The following is a 17,988-nucleotide window of genomic DNA, read 5'->3' on the forward strand; positions in this document are numbered from 1 at the left end:
TCCACTCACCTCAGCCTCCCAAAGCGCTGGGATTACAGGCTGAGCCACCGAGCCCAGTTTTTTATTACTATTATTAGAGTTGGAGTCTTAGTCTATCACCCAGATTGGAGCGCAGTAGCACGCTCATGGCCACTGCAGCCTCAACCTGCTGTGCTCAGGCAATCCTTCCGCCTCAGCCTTCCAAGTAGCTGGAAGTACAGGCACGTGCCACCATGCCAGGCTAATTTTTTTGATTTATTGTAGAGATGAGGTCTCACCAAGTTGCCCAGGCTGATCTTGAAGCCCTGGGCTCAGGCATTCCTCTTGCCTCGACTTCCCAAAGTGCTGGGATTACAGGCGTGAGCCACCGCACCCGGCGGTGAATAGAGATACATTATTAATTGAAGTCCACAGTCTACATTAGGGTTCACTCTTGGCGTCATACAGTTCTATGAGTTTTGAAACGTGTATAATGTTATGTATTCACCATTACAGTACCATTCAAGAATAGTTTCACTGCCTCAAAAATCCCCTGTGCTCCACTGATTCATCCCTCCCTTCTTTCCCCTGATGCCTGGCAACCACTCTTTTGACCATCTTTGTAGTTTTGTCTTTTCCAGGATGTCATATGGTTGGAATCATACAGTATGCAGCCTTTCAGACTGGTTTCTTTCACTTAGCAAGATGCATTGAAGTTTCCTTCAGGTCTTTTTGTGGCCTGATAGCTCATTTCTTTTTAGGACTGAATAGTATTCCATTGTCTGGATGTACCAAAGTTTATTCATTCACCTACTGCAGGACATCCTGGTTGCTTCCAAGGTTTGGCAATTCTGCATAAAGCTGCTATAAACATTTGTGTGCAGGTTTTGTGTAGACATGAGGTAAATACCATGTCTTTGGGTAAATATCAAGGAAAGAGATTGTCAGATCTTATGGTAAGACTATTTAGCTCTGGAAGCAACTGCCAAACTGTCCTTCCAAGTAGCTGTATTATTTTGCATTCCCATCAGCAATGAATGAGAGTTTCTGTAGTTCTACATTCTCGCCAGCATTTGGTATTGTCAGTGTCTTGGATTTTAACCACACTAATAGGTATGTAGTTGTATCTCACCGTTTTAATTTGCAATTCCTTAGTGACACATGATATTGAGCCTTTTCACATACAGTATCTCACTTATGATTTTTTGACTTTCTGAAGCTCCTTGACCTATGAAGAGGTTACATGGGGATAAACCCATAGTAAGTTGAAGATATTGTAAGTGGAAAATTCACTTTCTACATACGTTTTCAACTTACGATGGGTTTTGGGGACAGAATCTCATTGTAGTAAGCTGTGAAGCATTTGCATGTCCTGTCTATGTATCTTCTCTGGAGAGCTATCTGTTCACATCTTTTGCCCCCTCCCCCCTTTTTTGAGTCTCACTCCGTCGCCCAGGCTGGAGTGCAATGGCACAATCACAGTTCATTGCAGCTTTGACCTTCTGGGCTCAGGTGATTCTCCCACGTTGGCTTCCCAAATATGTGGGACTGCAGGCATGTGCCACCAGGCTAATTTAAAAAAATATTTTTTTTGTAAAGATGAGGTTTCGCTATGTTGCTCAGGCTCATCTCGAACTTCGGAGTTCAAGCAATCCTCCTGCCTCAGCATCCCAAAGAGTCAGGATTACAGGTGTGAGCCACTATGCCTGGCCTCTTTTGCCCATTTTAAAATTGGGCTGTTTTCTTATTGTTGAGTTTTAAGAGTTGTTTGTGTATTTTGAATGCGACTCCTTTACTGGGTATGAATCTTGCAGATATTTTCCCCAGTCTTTGACTTGTATTTTTATTCTCTTAATCTTTAGTCTTTTTAAATATAGAGCAGTATTGTTCAAAATAACTTTCTCAGATAATAGAAATTTTCATATATCTATGATGCCCAATATGGTAGCGACTAGTTATATATGGCAATTGAGCACTTGAAATACGTAGTGCAAGTGAGGAACTGAATTTTAAACTTTATTTAATTACCTTAAATTTAAATAGCCATTTAAATGTGGTTAGTGGTGACTGTTGGACAGCACAGACATAGAACAGTTCCCTCATGCTTTTTCCCCCTTCATGACATTGGCTAGGCATCATTCTTATTTTCTCCCTTATTTACAACTTTCCTTTTCAATCCATTAGCAAGTCCTGTGGATTCTGCCTCCAAAATATTTTCCAAATCTACCTACTTTCCATCCTTCATTGTTATAACTGCACTACAAACCACTATTGCCTCTTGCATGGACAACTCTAATAGCATCAAAACCGGTCTCCCTGCTTCCTTGTCCTCTGAAAACTATTTTTGTTTCCCTCCCTTTCTCCCTCCCTCCCTTTCTTTTTTGAGTTGGGTCTTCACTCTGTCACCCAGGCTGGAGTGGCAGTGGCACAATCATAGCTCACCGCAGCCTCAACCTCCTGGGCTCAGGCAATCTTGCCTCAGCCTCCCAAGGAGCTGGGACTACAGGTGTGTGCCACCATGCCCGGCTCACTTAAAATTTTTTTTGTGAGCCTGCAGGTTTGAGACCCGCCTGGGCAACTTGGCGAGACCTCATCTCCACAATAAATAAAAAATTAGCCGGGTGTGGTAGCGCGCGCCTGTAGTTCCAGCTACTTGGAAGGCTGAGGCAAAGGATCGCCAGAGCCCAGCAGCTTGAGGCTGTGGTGGCTGGGAGCGACCACTGCACTCCAGTCTGGGTGATAGAGTAAGACTCCAACTCAAAAAAAAATAAATTTTTTTTGTAGAGACAAGCTCTCGCTATGTTGCCTAGGTTGGTCTCGAACTCCTGGGCTTGAGTGATCCTCTCACCTTGGCATTCCAAAGTGCTGGGATTACAGGCATGAGCCACTGTGTCCAGTTCTGCAACCTATTTTCTGTATAGCAGCCAGAGTATTTTGTTAATACTTAGTTCAGACCACATTACTCCTATGCTCAAAACCCTCTAATAGCCTCCAATCACACCTAGAATAAAATCCAAGCTACTTACCTGCAAGATCTGGTCCCTTGCCTTCTGTCTCCAACCACTACACTCCTTGCTCAGATGGATCTTCTTTGCATGAACACATGCATCATTTTTCCCTCTTAGGGCTTCCCCCTTCTTTGCATTTGCTGTTCCTTCTGCCTGGAATGTTCTGTCTTGGATGTTCTCATTTCTGACTCTTTTCATCACCTCTGTCACCTTGAGCCAATAGGTTTCGATTCAAAAGTCCCCTCTGAGAGGCCTTAGGACTGCCCAAGCTAAGTAGCCACCCCCAAGTCACTCCTTTTCTGTCATATACTCCTGTTTTATTTCTTTAATCCACTTAGCACACTGGAAACATCTTGTGGGCTTCTTTATTTGCTTGCTGTCTGTTTTCCCTCACAAGCTCTATGAGGGCAGGGACCTTGTTCCCTTTACTCATTACTCTACTGTTAGCATCCTCAACAGTGCCTGGCACATAGTAAGTGCTCAATACCTATTCATTAAAGGAACAAACGTCTGTAAAGTTACAGGCCAGTTGACTCAGCATTTTCCCGTTCAACCCACAGAGACTCAAAGCTTGGTCCTTGCTCTTAAGGGCCTTATAAATGTGGTTGAGGTGAGTAGACACATGCTAACTAGGAGAATCAGTGCTGCTGGGCTGAGACAGATAAGTTCTGAAGACAGCCAGCATTACAGTAGTTTGGAGGAATGCTGGGGTGATCCCAGAACCCTTGGAGGCCAAGCGGCATCAGAGTGGAACACAGAAGTGAATTTAGGACTGTTGAAAAGTGTTTCCAAAACTACCGGCCTACGAGTGACTCTTTCAAGAATATTGTCATACCTACTTAATGTCTGTCACCTTAATATTTTTATTTGTATCAACTTACTTTTAAAATTTTAATACTTATCTTGCTCTCAACTATCATATAGGTCAATGATTTTTCTCAAAATGTGCTTCATGTTCCTCTACATGAAAGACAATTTGAGGTGACACAAAGGCATTTTAAATTTTATTTGTTTATTTTTGTGAGTTGGAGTCTCAGTCTGCCATCCAGGCTGGAGTGCAGTGGCATGCTCATGGCCACTACAGCCTTAACCTGCTGGACTCAGGCCATCCTTCTGCCTCAGTCATCTAAGTAGCTGGAACTACAGGTGCGCGCCACCATGCCTGGCTCATTTCTTGATTAATTATAGAGATGAGGTCTTGCCAAGTTGCTCATGCTGGTCTCGAACCAATGAACTCAGGTAATCCTCTTACCACCACCTCCCAAAGTGCCAGGATTACAGGTGTGGGCCACTGCGCCTGGTGACATTTTAAATTTTAATAGCCATATTTATTTTAATGTATATCTTACTTTTTGTATTTTATTTTGAGTTGGAGTTTCACTCTGTTGCCCAGGTCAGAGTGCAGTGGCATGATCCCGGGCTCATTGCAGCCTTGACCTCCTGGGTTTAGGCAATCCTTCTGCCTCAGCCACCTGAGTAGCTGGGACTACAGGCACGTGCCACCACACCCGGCTAATTTTTTGTTTTTGTAGAGATGAGGTCTCGCTATGTTGCCCAGGCTGGTTTTGAACTCCTGGGCTCAAGCAATCCTCCCGCCTTGGCATCCCAAAGTGCTGGGATTATAGGAGTGAGAGCTATCACATCCAACTCTAATATATGTTTTAAAATGTAATAAGCAAATTGTCTGTTACATATAATTACTATTGTTGTTGTTGCTGCAGTCATTGTAGAGATTGCTCTTGGGCAGGTGGTACCCAGGCTGCTCTGCCATCATCAGCCTTTTAGTATCTGAGCATCTTGGATGGTGCATACCCCATCCCCATCTAGCTCTCTCAGCCCAATTTGGCCTACTTCTCTGTCCATATATTTTCCAAGCCTTTGCTTATGTCTATAATGGCCTAGGGTGCTGGGTGCTGGGGTCACAGAAGAGCAAGATGCTGTTCTTGCTCTGAAGGAACTCTCAGTCTGATGAGGAAGACATATATGGAAACAGACACATCATAGACCATAGTAACAAGGTAACAAAATACCAGTATGTACAGAGTGCTGCAGGCAGAAAAAGGGCATGAGAGGCTTCACAGAGCAGGTGGCATCTTGAAAGGCAAAGGAGGGAAGAATGTTCCAGGCAGCAGGAACAGAGCAGGATGTGTAAGGGCAACTGCAAAGTTTTTGTGGCCAGGACACAGGATGAAGCTTAGGAAGGGGGGCAATGAGGTTGGAGAGGTGGCCAGAGGCCATGTCAGGGCCATGGAAGCCTCTGAAAGATTTTAAGAAGGGGAGGGCATCTAGTATGATCCGAGCCTCACTTTCTACCCAAGAACAATGGCAGTACTAAGGGTTTCTATGAAGCCTTGAGCATGTACTGATATGGATGGCTGATTTAATTTTTACCTCTTAATTGTCAACTGCATTGCTTGCCTTGGAATGTTGATCATTCCTGTCATCAGAAAGCCCTTCAATGACAATTAAGTATACCTACCAATTACCACTGTGCGCCTCTGACCTGAATTAGAACCTGAGACTGTGGATTAATCCTACCAGGCTTTTGGTATTTATAGGATATCAGCACTTAGAGGATATTGCCCCGATGGTTAGGATTCTGTGGTCTTAGCTTGCAAGGCAGCACTGCAGTCTCAAACGGAATCGAAGCAATTTCTAAAATAGTCTATGATTCATTTTTTCTCCCCTCCTGTGCCTAAATCTGCTGGCACCATGTGGAGGGATGGGCACAAGCAACTGTAGAGGTGACATCACAGAGTAGGCTGCTTGCCTGTCAGCCAGCTTGTGGAGCTGGGCCTCGGCAGTTGTCTATCTGCTGGGCTGGGTGATGCCTCCCGGCCATTTAGGAGTCATGGCTCCTTGGTTCTTGGGTTGATGTGCCTTCTTCACATTTCTTTTTCAGACAAAAATTCTAGGCTGGGAAACCCAGGATAATGGGAATAGCAGTGGTAGGAAGAATAATACAGCCTTACATCTGTATAATGCTTTAGAATTTTGAAAGCCATTTGCTCTATTTTGCTCCACCCAAACACCAGTAGGAAATGGAAGCTGGGATTTTCAGCTTGACCTGGAGACTAACTCTTGCTCCCTTGCACAAAAGAGCTAAACGTTAACATCCCCTATTCACCTTAGGGCACATCATGATTAGGTCTTGGATGCCACCAGAAGGTCAGAGAGACTCCTTTCAGCTTCTAGGTGCTTCCTGGAAGATAAATTCTCCAGGACAAATTGTCTGGCAGGCACAATCTATTAACTATGTCATCCTGATTGAGCCAGCAAGTAGTGCCAGTCTCAGCACTGCCAACTCCTTCCGCACACCCTGATTTACAGTCCCAGTGGTCCCAAAGACCTTTACTGGAGCCAAAAGCATGGCTGCTAACTCTGGAGCCCCGAAGGTAGGGTGTGTCATGAACATCTGAAAGTGCCAACTGCTGCCAAAATGCTCAGGGGCCTATAAAAGGAAAACTTACAATTTAAGTCACAGCAGCCATCACTGTAGATCCTGAAGTGAAGGGCCACTGAGCCTAGCCACCAACAGCTGAGGAGTGAGGTAGAAGAATTCTTTCCTTGGAGGAGCTATAAAAACAGTTCTGCAGTAGTTTCATTCTTGCTCTGTGATCTTTCAGCACCTGGGTCCAGCATGGCTTGGTGTCCCCAGTGCTCTACTGCCACAGTTGACATGAAAAGCTTCCCCTGGCCTAGCTCCCCTCCCATGATATTCCCCTGGTTGATCTTCATGGTTGCCAGGCTGGAAGTCAAGGGGAGGCATACTCTTGCTCAGCCTTCCTGGTTTTAGATTCGATTTCAGTGTCACGTGTGTGTATGAGGGGAGGGGCAGAAGGTTGAGGGGGATGAAGGCAGTGAGTCACAGATGCTCAGCAGCATTGCAAGAGAGTGGCAGGTGCTATTGCTGTTGCTGCTGCCATAGCTGCCACCACTACCACCACCACCAAATGGATCCAGAATGGCCTTGTATAAGACCATAGGTGCTGGCCAGTGCCATGAAAATGTCATCTGTGTAAACCAAGAGGCTTGTACTTGGGCAATCCTATCTCTTGGAAATCTTGGTGTGGTATAAAAGTTCCCCTCTTTGAAAGTTGTAACCAAATGTAAACCAAATGTGGAAAGTGACTGTCAGAACACAACATTACTACCTCCAAAGCAGAGAGGCCTCCCAGAACTTGTTCTCCAGCTCACAGCGGAAATGTGCACCTATGAAAGTAGATTAAGGATCACCACCTCAGCCTGTTTTAGAGATGTGAATAAAAATCTTGGCTTGGGACTGCCTCTCTCTGGTTGACTGATTTTTCAATTGATTTGTATTTATTAGCTAATGAAATTAAAGTTGTAAAAATGATAACAGAAACACAACAAATCTCTCCCACAACTGGCTGTTTCTATGTCACTATGGTGCATTCCTCACTTTGATTACTTCAAAGTCTATTATTTTGTTTTCAATTATTCTGTTTTTCTGGCACTGGAGAAAATCAATTTGTTTTATTTTCTCTTATTCATGCACTCAATTATGCTCTTCAGGCACATTTAATCACTTTGATGTTTTCATTTTATAGCCCGTCTCTAGGCACTTCAGCTGCATTGCTGCCAACGGGCAAGCAGGACTAATTTGCATGTCACAATAGACTTGAAATTCTAACTCGATTTAGAAATCTTTATGAAATCTCCCTCCAAAATATGCTTGGAGCTGCAAAGAGGCAGAAGGATGTGGGCAAACCAGGAGCCTATGAAGATGTTTTCCATTCTCAAAAGACTAAGAACTCTTTCGTCACTCTACTATGGCTTGGGGATGTTCCTGTCTAGGTACAGCAGAAGAGTCTCTGGGATGGGATATCTGCAGAGCCTCTTCTAGAACCCTGTGTTGAGAATCCTGCAGCAGTTGCCCTTTAGTGGCATGGCCAGGAAGGCTGGGCGTGCTTACTCTGGCAGAAAACAACCCTCAGCACTGCTGGATTTGGTGGATGTGCTCAAGAAAGCACCTGAATCTCGGTTGAAGGGTCTCTAGGTGGGCTAAGAAAGTTGTCGACAGTTAGGCATTTTAGGACTCTGAGTGGTTTACTTTATTTTCTCTTAATAATTTCCAACCTTCCGTTTGCTCCTTGATCATTTGAGAGCTAGAAGTTGGAGGGGAATAAACAATACAATTGCTTTGGGCATGTACTTTGGGTACACAAACCAAAAAATGCTTAATCAAACACATTTAGAGATCTCCAACTGCTCTTCAAAAATTCTTGATTTGTTGTATGTAACAATTAGCAACTCTACCAGGCAGAAGGGAAATTCCGTATTTCTTTTTCTGAGCTTTGGGTATGACCCTCAACTTTTCAGGTAGAATCCCAACTTCCACACTTACTTACTGTGTAACTTTGAGTCAATTAAATTCCCCAAGCCTCAGTATTCACATCTATTAAATGGGGCTAATAGTATTATCTACTTCAGAGACAACTTTGTTTTCTAAACTTCAATACTGTCAAGAGTTTGGTCATATTCACATACCACTTACGTGGAAACTTTCTTTCCTCCTCTCCTCTTCTCTCTCTTTTTCTTTTCTTTTCTTTTTTTTTTTAACAAGACAGAGTCTTACTCTGTCACTCAGGTTGGAGTACAGTGGTGTGATCATGGCTCACTGCAACCTTGAACTCTTGAACTCCCTGGCTCGAGGGAACCTTCCGCTTCAGCTTCCCCAGTAGCTGGGACTACAAGTGCATGCCACCATGCCTGGCTACTTTTTAAAAAAAAATTTGTAGATACAGGGTCTGCTATGTTTTTCAGGCTTGTCTTGAATTCCTGGCCTCAAGCAATCCCCCTGCCTTGGCCTCCCAAAGTGTTGGAATTACATGAATGAGTCACAATGCCTGGTCTGAAAACTTTTCTTAAATAGACACTTAAAACAAAACAAAACAAAAAAGTAGCCTCGTTCTAAGCAATGATATCTTTGAAAACAAAGAGTGTAACGTGATAGTTATATTTCTAATACACATTAAAACATATACATCAAACATACTACATCTAGTCCTGCTTGGGGTATTTGATCCTGCTCTTCCCTTCACCTAGAAAATTCTTCACCCTGATTTTTGTAAAGTTCCTTCCTTCACTTCATTAACTTCTATTCCCAAATATGACCTCTCAGAGAGGCCTTTATTGACCACCCTATCTAAAATAGTACCCCCCAAATTTATCAGTAACCAATATTAAATATTTATTTATTTGTTTATTGTCGATCTTCCCTGCTAGAACATAATCTCCATGATGGGAAAGGACTTTATCTGTCCTATTTACTTCTGTATTGCTAGTTCCCAGAATAGTGTCTGACACATATTAATACCAAATACATATTTATTGAATGAATGAAACATTAAAATAGAAAATTAGCCTAGCAGTAACCAGGCTCCCCTTCTACCTCACCAGGGTGGAGTTGGAGAAGGCAGAGTAGAAAGCCAGGAGTTTCCATTCCTGCTCAATGGCAAGGAGGCCCAACCACTGCTGTGTCAGTAGAGGACACATGGGGAGCAGCAAAAATGTGCCACTCCCATTCCTGGCCATAGTGGTATCGGTGGAGTTCTAGTAGAGAGCCTGAATTTCCACTCCCACTCAGCAGTAATGAGATGCCCCTTTTCCCTGCAAGGTATGAATGGTGGTTGAGTAGGAAATCTAGACTTTTACTCTCCATCTGGATGTAATGGAGTAGTGCTCCTCTCCCCTGCCAGTATGGTGTCTGAGGAAGCCTGCTAGAATGGAAGATTTAAATGTGATCCAGAGTTTCATGACATCATACCTAAAGTCTTCAGGATACAATAGAAAATCACTCATCAAATCAAGAACAGGAAACTCTCAACTTGAATGAGAAAAAGACAACAGATGCCAACACAGAGATGACACAGATGTTGGAAATATCTGAGAAGGAGTTTAAAGCAGCCATTATAAAAAATACTTCAATTAGCAATTACAAACATGTTTGGAACAAAAAAAAATAGGAAGTCTTGGCAAAGAAATAGAATAAATAAGGGAAAACTAAATGGAAACTTTAGAACTGGAAAATATAATAAATGAAATTAAAAAACTCAACAAATGAGTTCAACAGCAGAATGGAGGAGGTAGAGGAAGAATCAGTAAACTGGAAGATAAAATAATAGAAATTACTCAATTTGGATGAAAGATAGAAAATAGCTTAAAAACTGAGCAGAAACTCAGGGACCATGTGGGACTATAATAAAAGATCTAATATTCAAGTCATTAAAGTCCTAGAGAGAGCAAAGAATGAGGGTAGGACTGAAAAAGTATCTTAAGAAATAATGACTAAAGATTTCCCAAATTTGGCAAAATACATAAACCTACAGACTGAACCCCAAACAGGACAAACTCAAAGAAATTCATGCCAAGATACATAACAATCAAATTCCTGAAAACTAAAGAAAAAGAAAAAATCTGGAAAGCAGCAAAAGAGAAATGTAGCCTTACGTAAAGGTTACTGATAATTCATTTATAAATCAAATGACAGTGCATTTCTCCTCAAAACGCGTGCAAGAAGTGGCCCAATATTTTTCAAGTACTAAAAGAAAATAATTGTTAACTCAGAATTTAATATCCTGTGAAAATATTCTTCAGGAGTGAAGGGGAAATAAAGATATTTTTAGAGGAAAGAAAACTAAGAGACTTTGTTGCCAGTAGGCCTAACTTAAAAAAATAATAACTAAAGGAAGTTCTTGAAGTGAAAAGGAAATGATGTAAAAAAGGAATCTTGGAACATTAGGGAGGAAGAAAGAACAATGGAAAGAATAAACATATGTGTATAGAAAATAGATTTTTCCTTTTTCTCTTGAGTTTTCTAAATTGTGTTTGGTAGTTGAAGCAAAAATTATAATACAGTCTGATGTGGCTCTAAATGTATGTAGAGATAACGTTTAAGACAAGTATATCATAAATGGGGGAGGGGAAAGGAACTTAAAAGTAGACAGGGTTTCCATACTTTATCAAACTGGTAAAATGTTGACACTAGTCATCACTATGGCCAAGTAGAATTTATACCAGGTATACAAAGCTGATTTGATATTTGAAAATCAATCAATTTAATCCACAACATCAAAAGAAGAAAAATCACATATATATTAGTATTAGTATCAACTAATGTAGAAACAGCATTTAACAAAATTCAATACCTACTTAAGACAAAAAGTCTCAGAAAACTAAGATTATAGAGAGGGTACTTCCTCAACTTGATAAGGAAAACCTACATCTACAAAAACCTGCAGCTAACATTATCATGATGAAAAACTGAATTTTTTTCCCTCACCACCCTTATTCAACATAGTACTGGAAATTCTAGCCAAGGCAAAACAAAACAAAAGAAAAAGGAAATCAAAAGGCCAGATGCAGTGGCTCACACCCTCACACCTGCACTTTGTGGGAGGCTGAGGTGGGAGGATTGCTTGAGGCCAGGAGTTCAAAAAGGAAATAAAAGGCATAAAGTTTAGAAAGGAAGAAACAAAACTCTCTTTATTTGCATGTGAATGATGGTTTATGTAGAAAATCCCAAGGAATCTACAAACAAACAAACAAACAAAAACTGACAACCCACCTAGAACTAATAAATGAGTTTGGCAAGGTCACCAGATAAAATCAATATAGAAAAGATCACTATACAAAATCAATTGTATTTCTATGTATTAACAACAAACACCTGGAAACCCAAATAAAAAAATATAATTCCATTCACAATAACACAAGAAAGAAGAAATACTTATGTATAAAACCTGTTCAGGATCTGTATGCTGAAAATTACAAAATGCTGATGAAGGAAATGAGAGAAAAATCTAAAAAATTGAGAGACATACCATGTTCATGAGTCAGAAGAATCAACATAGCAAAGATGTCAATTCTCTCCAAAACTCATCCTGAAAAAGTGCTACATACCTGATTGCTGAATATCACTATGATCACCTTCAAAGTAGTCCCCTTGGGAAGCTATGCATAGGTGCCAGTCCAACCATCAAAGCAATTTTGGAACTCTTTTTATGGAATGGCCATCAGAGTTGTCATCCTATTACCCTTGATGTCTGAATGTCATCATAATGTCTTTCTTTCTATATTTCCTTTATCTTTGGGTAAAGAAAAAAGTCACTGGCGACCAAATCAGGTGAGTAGGGAGGGTGGTCCAATTTCCAATACAGTTATTTGTTTACTGGCTAAAAACTCCCCCACAGAAAGTGCTGTGTGAGTTGGTGCATTGTTGTGATGCAGGAGCTCCTTTGGGACCATTTTTGCACACACCTTTCTCATGCCAAGATTTTCAGTCAAGATTTTCCTGTATCTCCATCAATGTTTATTTGGTCTGCTATGCTTCTCACAGTCAGTCATTGATTTGATGCACAGTTTGATTAATTTTTGCAATATTTTAGTCAGTTCTGCTCATTATTGGCCATCATAATCTCTCTTCATCAGTGATGCTTTCTCTCCTCTTAGAAAAATGTTTAATCCATTTGTACACTGCCATTTTCTTCATGGCATTATCCCCATAAACTTGGACTAATATGTCCCTGATTTCGCTTCTACTCTTGCCAAGTTTAACAAGAAATTTAATGTTTGTTTGTTGCTCTAATTCAAGCTCCGACATTGTTACGATGGTGCAAAAAAACACACAACAATAATGAATGTTACTCAGCAAGACACTGCCACGCATTGACATGAACACAGCTGTGAGACACTGATATACCAAGGTTATGAAGCCTTACTGAGTTGTTTGTACAGTACTGCCAATGTAAGCACACAGTGGCAAATTCATGAACTTAATTGTCAGGCCTGGTACCTGGATTTTCTGGTCTTTTACTAGACATAAGAAACTTTACGTTGTGAGGTAAGGGATGATCAACTTTTCAAGACAAATGGAAGTACCCTAGAATTCCTAGAGGTACCTACGAAAGAAAACAGCATCTGCGTCATAAAATATCCACGCTCCAGTCCCTTATTTTTTCAGCTGTGATGACCAGATTTTGTAAGAACTGGGACATAAGGGCTGACAAAAGATTATTCGTTTTCTTAAAAAAAAAAAAAACCTAACGTGTATTACACTTTTTTTTTTTTTGAGTTGGAGTCTCACTCTGTTGCCCAGGCTGGAGTGCAGTGGAACACTCACGGCTACCCCAGTGTTGACCTGCCTCTCTGGTAACCCTCCCACCTCAGCATTTCAAGTAGCCAGAGCTACAGGAACATGCTACCACGCCTGGCTATACATTTTTTTCTGACTAAAAAACAATATATGTTCATGATAGAAACTTTGAAAAATACAGAAACAAAAAAAGTACAGAAACAGAAAAAAGAACAAATTAAAATTACCCACAATCCAATTCTAGATAACTACTGTTAAAGTATACTACTCTGAGCCAGGCTCTGTGGCTCAGCCTGTAATCCCGCGCCTTTGGGAGGCTGAGGTGAGTGGATTGCCTGAGCCCGCGGGTTCGAGACCCGCCTGGGCAGGTGAGACCTCATCTCTACAATAAATCAAAAAATTAGCTGGGCGTGGTAGTGTATGCCTGTAATTCCAGCTACTTGGAAGGCTGAGGTGGAAGGATCGCCAGAGCCCAGCAGGTCGAGGCTGCGGTGGCTGGGAGCGGCCACTACACTCTAGTCTCGGCGACAGAGTGAGACTCTAACTCAAAAAAAAAAAAAAAAGTATACTACTCTGGTAAAGTATCACCAAAGATAAATACTGTTAGCATTTCCTTCTAATATTTTTCTGAGCATACGCATGTGTGCATGCGTGTGCACATAGACAGTATATATATAATTACAAAATTGAGACTGTATGGTATTAAGTCATTTTAAAACTTTTTTTCACTTCACATTGTAATCATAAGCATATTTCTGTATTATCAAAATATCTTTAAAATTTTCTTTTTAATTGGCTACAAATTTTTTTCAAGTAGATGTACTATATGGAATTAGTACCAAATTGCAAATTCAATATATCAGAACAGAATGTATCAAGTATATGTTTCTGTAAAACTATGCCCCTTCCTCCAGCAGCTTCCTATTCCAGTTTGTATCCAAGCTAGAAACTTCAGAATCCTCTTCTCCCTCTTTCTTTGATCTTCTATAAATGACCTACCTCCAAGTGCTGGTGACCAAAGTCTCTTCATAACAGCTCTCAGCCATTCCTCCCTATACTACCACTACTGTTCCAGTTCAGGCCTTTGTGGGCTCATCCTTGGACTATATCTCAAATAGCACTGTATCATGTTGTGTTCTAATTCCAGAACCTAGAACAGCTCCCACTTTACTATATCAGATATGCTCTATTTAGCCTGCAGTGCAAGAGAACCTGCAATCTACCCCCATCCCCACCCTTCTAAGTTTCCCTTGCTTCCAAGCACTACCCCACTCTGATCTATTCAAATCCTGCCAGACTTCTGAAAGCAGTCTCCCTAAAGTCTTACTGCCCAGTTTCCTCTACTTAGTGTCAGCCTTCATTATATTCTGATTTGTCCAAGAAGGTTAGTTTTGTTTCCTCACCTAGATTTCTGAACTGTTTATCAGCAGCAAAGACCGTTTCCTATAGCACCAAGCACATGGGAGGTGTTGATGGATTGAGCTAGGCATTAAAGTGGAGGCACAATTATACCTCTTACAATTAAATTGCTTCTGAACCCCACTTTGGGAGCCTGTGCAGGGGAGAAAGGGTTTACTAGGAGTGACTGGAAAAAAGCAGATGGGAGATGACGAGTAAGCTTCAAAGGGTAATGTTGCCAACGGGAGAAAGACCACTAGGTCTGGGTTCAAATTCCAAGTTCACCACTTACTTGTTATGCCACTATGGGCATGTTACACAACATCTTTGGGCACAAGACTCCTACCTCATAAGGAAATTGTGAGGTTAAATGAGCTCATGTATGTAAAGTACCCAGCACAGTTTGTCTTGCTGTACTCTTTGAATAATAGTAGTTTCTACTTCACAGATTTAGGTAGAAATTTCAAGTCTTCATAAATGATCTGCCAAGGGTTTTCATGGTCTGTTAAAAGCTGCCTCTAAGTTACTGTAACTTTGGGAAGCAGCTTCCATTTTTATTTTCAAACTCTTAAAATTTTTAGCATGGCATTTTACAGTTTATTTTTCTGTTCAACAACTATAAGCTTTTCAACTTTTTATATTCTTTAGTGAAGCAAGAAATAGAGGAACCTGCTCAATAGGGAAGCCTGGGCTGGTGGTAGGCTCCTGGAAAGGACCACAGGGAGATGGAGAGGAATAAAGAGAGGGCCAGGGACAGGGACAGGAGATAAGGGATGGACATCACAGAGATCCTCACCTGAAGTCATGCAAATTAGCTCAGAGTATCCTTCACAATCCTGCTCCAAAGTCCAAGAAGCCCGAAAGCAAATGGTCAGTCTGCCCTTGGGACCAACCTTGCCTTTCAACTTAATCCTTATGGCTTCTTAGGAAGCAAGAGAAGGTGTGGAAGGAGGCCAAATTTCCATGGTGTAGAATCCCACCATGCAGGAGTACTGCTTTAAGCTTGGGGCTCCAGTAGGCCTTGAATATGCCCAGACCCGAAGACCCAATTGCTAGCCCCTAGAAGGTTGTCAGTCTCAGACTTCAGGTTGCCAGAATAGGGGCTACTTACATCCTGCACAATGGTTCTACTGAGGATATTACTGGCAGATGTGCAAAGGATCTCAGCTTGAGGCTGTGGAACTGCAAATGGTAGACTGGAGCTGGTGGCCACAACACATTTCAGGCAACAGGAGCAGGGTGACCTGACTTCTTCTACCTTTTGTCCTCCTTGTTTCCTTCTCTACTCAGCTCAAAATGGGGACGGAAGCCTCAGATTAAAGTATGGTGGGGGATTAGGGAGAGCTCAAAGGCCTATATTAGAGGCCAGAATTTTGAGGGTTGCCCATGGCTGTCTTCCTCCTATTTCTAGGGAGACATGCAATTTCAGAGCAGCCACATGGAAGAAGCTGAGTGTGTAGTGTGGGGTGGGAAGGTTTACTACGGGTGATTGGAAAAAGCAGACAGAGGATGATGGTTAGGTTTGGTAGGGCAACATTGCCAAGGAGAGGAACGGCACCACAAAGGTCACACAGATTGACTCCAAAGATCCAATTCAGACCTGGGTTCAAATGTCTACTTCCCTACTTATTAGCAGTGTGTGGCACACAGTAGGTGCTCAATAATTACTGACTGAATGAATAAATAAAGGTGGCCTTGGCCAAGTCACTTATCCTCTCTGAGCCCCGGTTTCCTCATGTGTAAAATAAATAGTAGCTACTATTCTTATTATTTCACCTGTGTTGTCTTTCCCCATACCAGCATCAGTTGGTCCATCTCCCTACTCCTAACCTTATAGAGGTGCAGATGTGCACAAGGCCATTCTATTTCTTCTTGTGTCCTCTGCTTCCCTCTCCTCTTCTCCTCCCTACCTCCTGATCCCCTTTTGTTTCTTTTTCTCTCCCAGGCAAACTTGGGGTATGGTTCTGGGACTTCAAAGCAAGTATTGAAACACTTAACACTTCCACACATTCTCACAGATGCACAAGTCACATTCTCCCACCAGAAGGTTGAACCTAGGCTGCAGCATGGAGCTCTGAGCCCCCTAGGAACCCCTACTGTATTCCAATGTCATCAGTACCAGAGACTAGAACACCTCCTACTTCTACTCCCATTTTCTCATGCAGAGCTAGCTGGGCTTGGGGAGCTAGACCCCTCTGGGGATTAATCACATCAGCACAATTCCAACTCTGGAAGGTTCACAGTAAGGCAATTTCTCTGGAGTACATTAACCAGAGGAAAGGCAACAAACTTCGGGCATAGGAAGATGGTAGGAGGATGATTTTACATAGTAGCCATAAGCTAGGCTAAGCCATCCACTCTCCACCCTGTGCTTTCTTGTGAATGATACATACCTTCAAGATAGTTCAAGGGCACAAAAAGCGCCTTTTCTCTATATGAAGCTAACAGTTTAAATGGACTTTCCATGGTCTTATTTTTTTCTCTTTTTCCTCTTGGAAAGACTAATGTGGTAAAAATGGGATAAAGTGAGTTCTAAATTTGCCTGTCCCTTCAGTCATCCTGTGGCACATGGAATCCATCTCTATAAGATGAACCTTCTCAGTTTTGATTTCCAGTAGGCCGAAATTTCATCTGTTGTGCTCTTAAGGGATACGATGAGAAAGAGGAAAAACTCAAGCTCAGAGTCTGAACAAATCCAACTAGACTTGCAAGTGAAACTCCCTCAAGTAGAGTGGAGTGGAATCCATCCACTATCTCATTGCCATTTCATCTCCCAGATCAATCTGTGCTTCCTACTCCGCTCTTTGTTTTTCATGAGGTAGGGTTAGGGGAGGGAAGGCACAGTGGGAAATAGCCAGCTTTGCTGAGGTTTTTATATGCAAGAACAAATGACAGTCTTGTAGACAGGTTCAGGAAAATCTTTCAGAATTCAGAAAATTCAGCAGTCTTTCCACACTGACCATTGTCATGGCAACGCACTATCTGATGGCAGCATGCGTCACCAGGCTGGAGGGGCACAGTATCAGTATAGTAGGTTAGCCTGGCCATTTTTAGAAACATTTGGACTTTTTTTCTAGCCTTATTTCTTCTAGGTTTAGCTGAATTTCTTTTTGGTTCTGGGCTCATGTGCCCTGCTCATTTGCATGGGTAGAACACAAGACTGTCGATATGAAAGGGATGGCTAAATGGAAAATCCGAACATTCCTAGTATCCTATAGCTGCTCTAGTTGCTGTCTGCCCTCCCTGGCTCCTCCTCATCCACTCTTAGCTACTTAGTTTCTCTTCTCCGCCTCAATTCTTTCCTACACACAGCATTGGCTCCCCCCACCCAACAACTGTGACTCATCTACCAACCCCTGCACTCTCACCATATTCTCTTTTTTCTTTCTATTTTCTCATTGCAACATACAGTGTCCTAGAATCTTAGGGTTGGAAGGAAGCTTAACAATAATTTAGTCCAATCACCCTCCCCCAAGTTAGGAACTCTTCTATAATATGATAGCCTAG

At 41.9% G+C, this 17,988-nt stretch overlaps 1 protein-coding gene and 1 pseudogene across 6 annotated transcripts in view; both read right to left on the bottom strand.

Moving 5' to 3' along the window:
- Nucleotides 1-6,704, bottom strand: part of LOC110596771 — an 8,835-nt pseudogene extending 2,131 nt beyond the window's left edge.
- The window catches only part of HDAC8 (histone deacetylase 8), a 280,351-nt gene that overhangs the window by 27,472 nt on the left and 234,891 nt on the right, over nt 1-17,988 (bottom strand). The window lies entirely within an intron of this gene.

The sequence above is a fragment of the Carlito syrichta genome, unplaced genomic scaffold, assembly GCF_000164805.1.
Source record: "Carlito syrichta isolate Samal-C Ts95f unplaced genomic scaffold, Tarsius_syrichta-2.0.1 Scaffold314047, whole genome shotgun sequence".
NCBI classification, from domain to species: domain Eukaryota; kingdom Metazoa; phylum Chordata; class Mammalia; order Primates; family Tarsiidae; genus Carlito; species Carlito syrichta.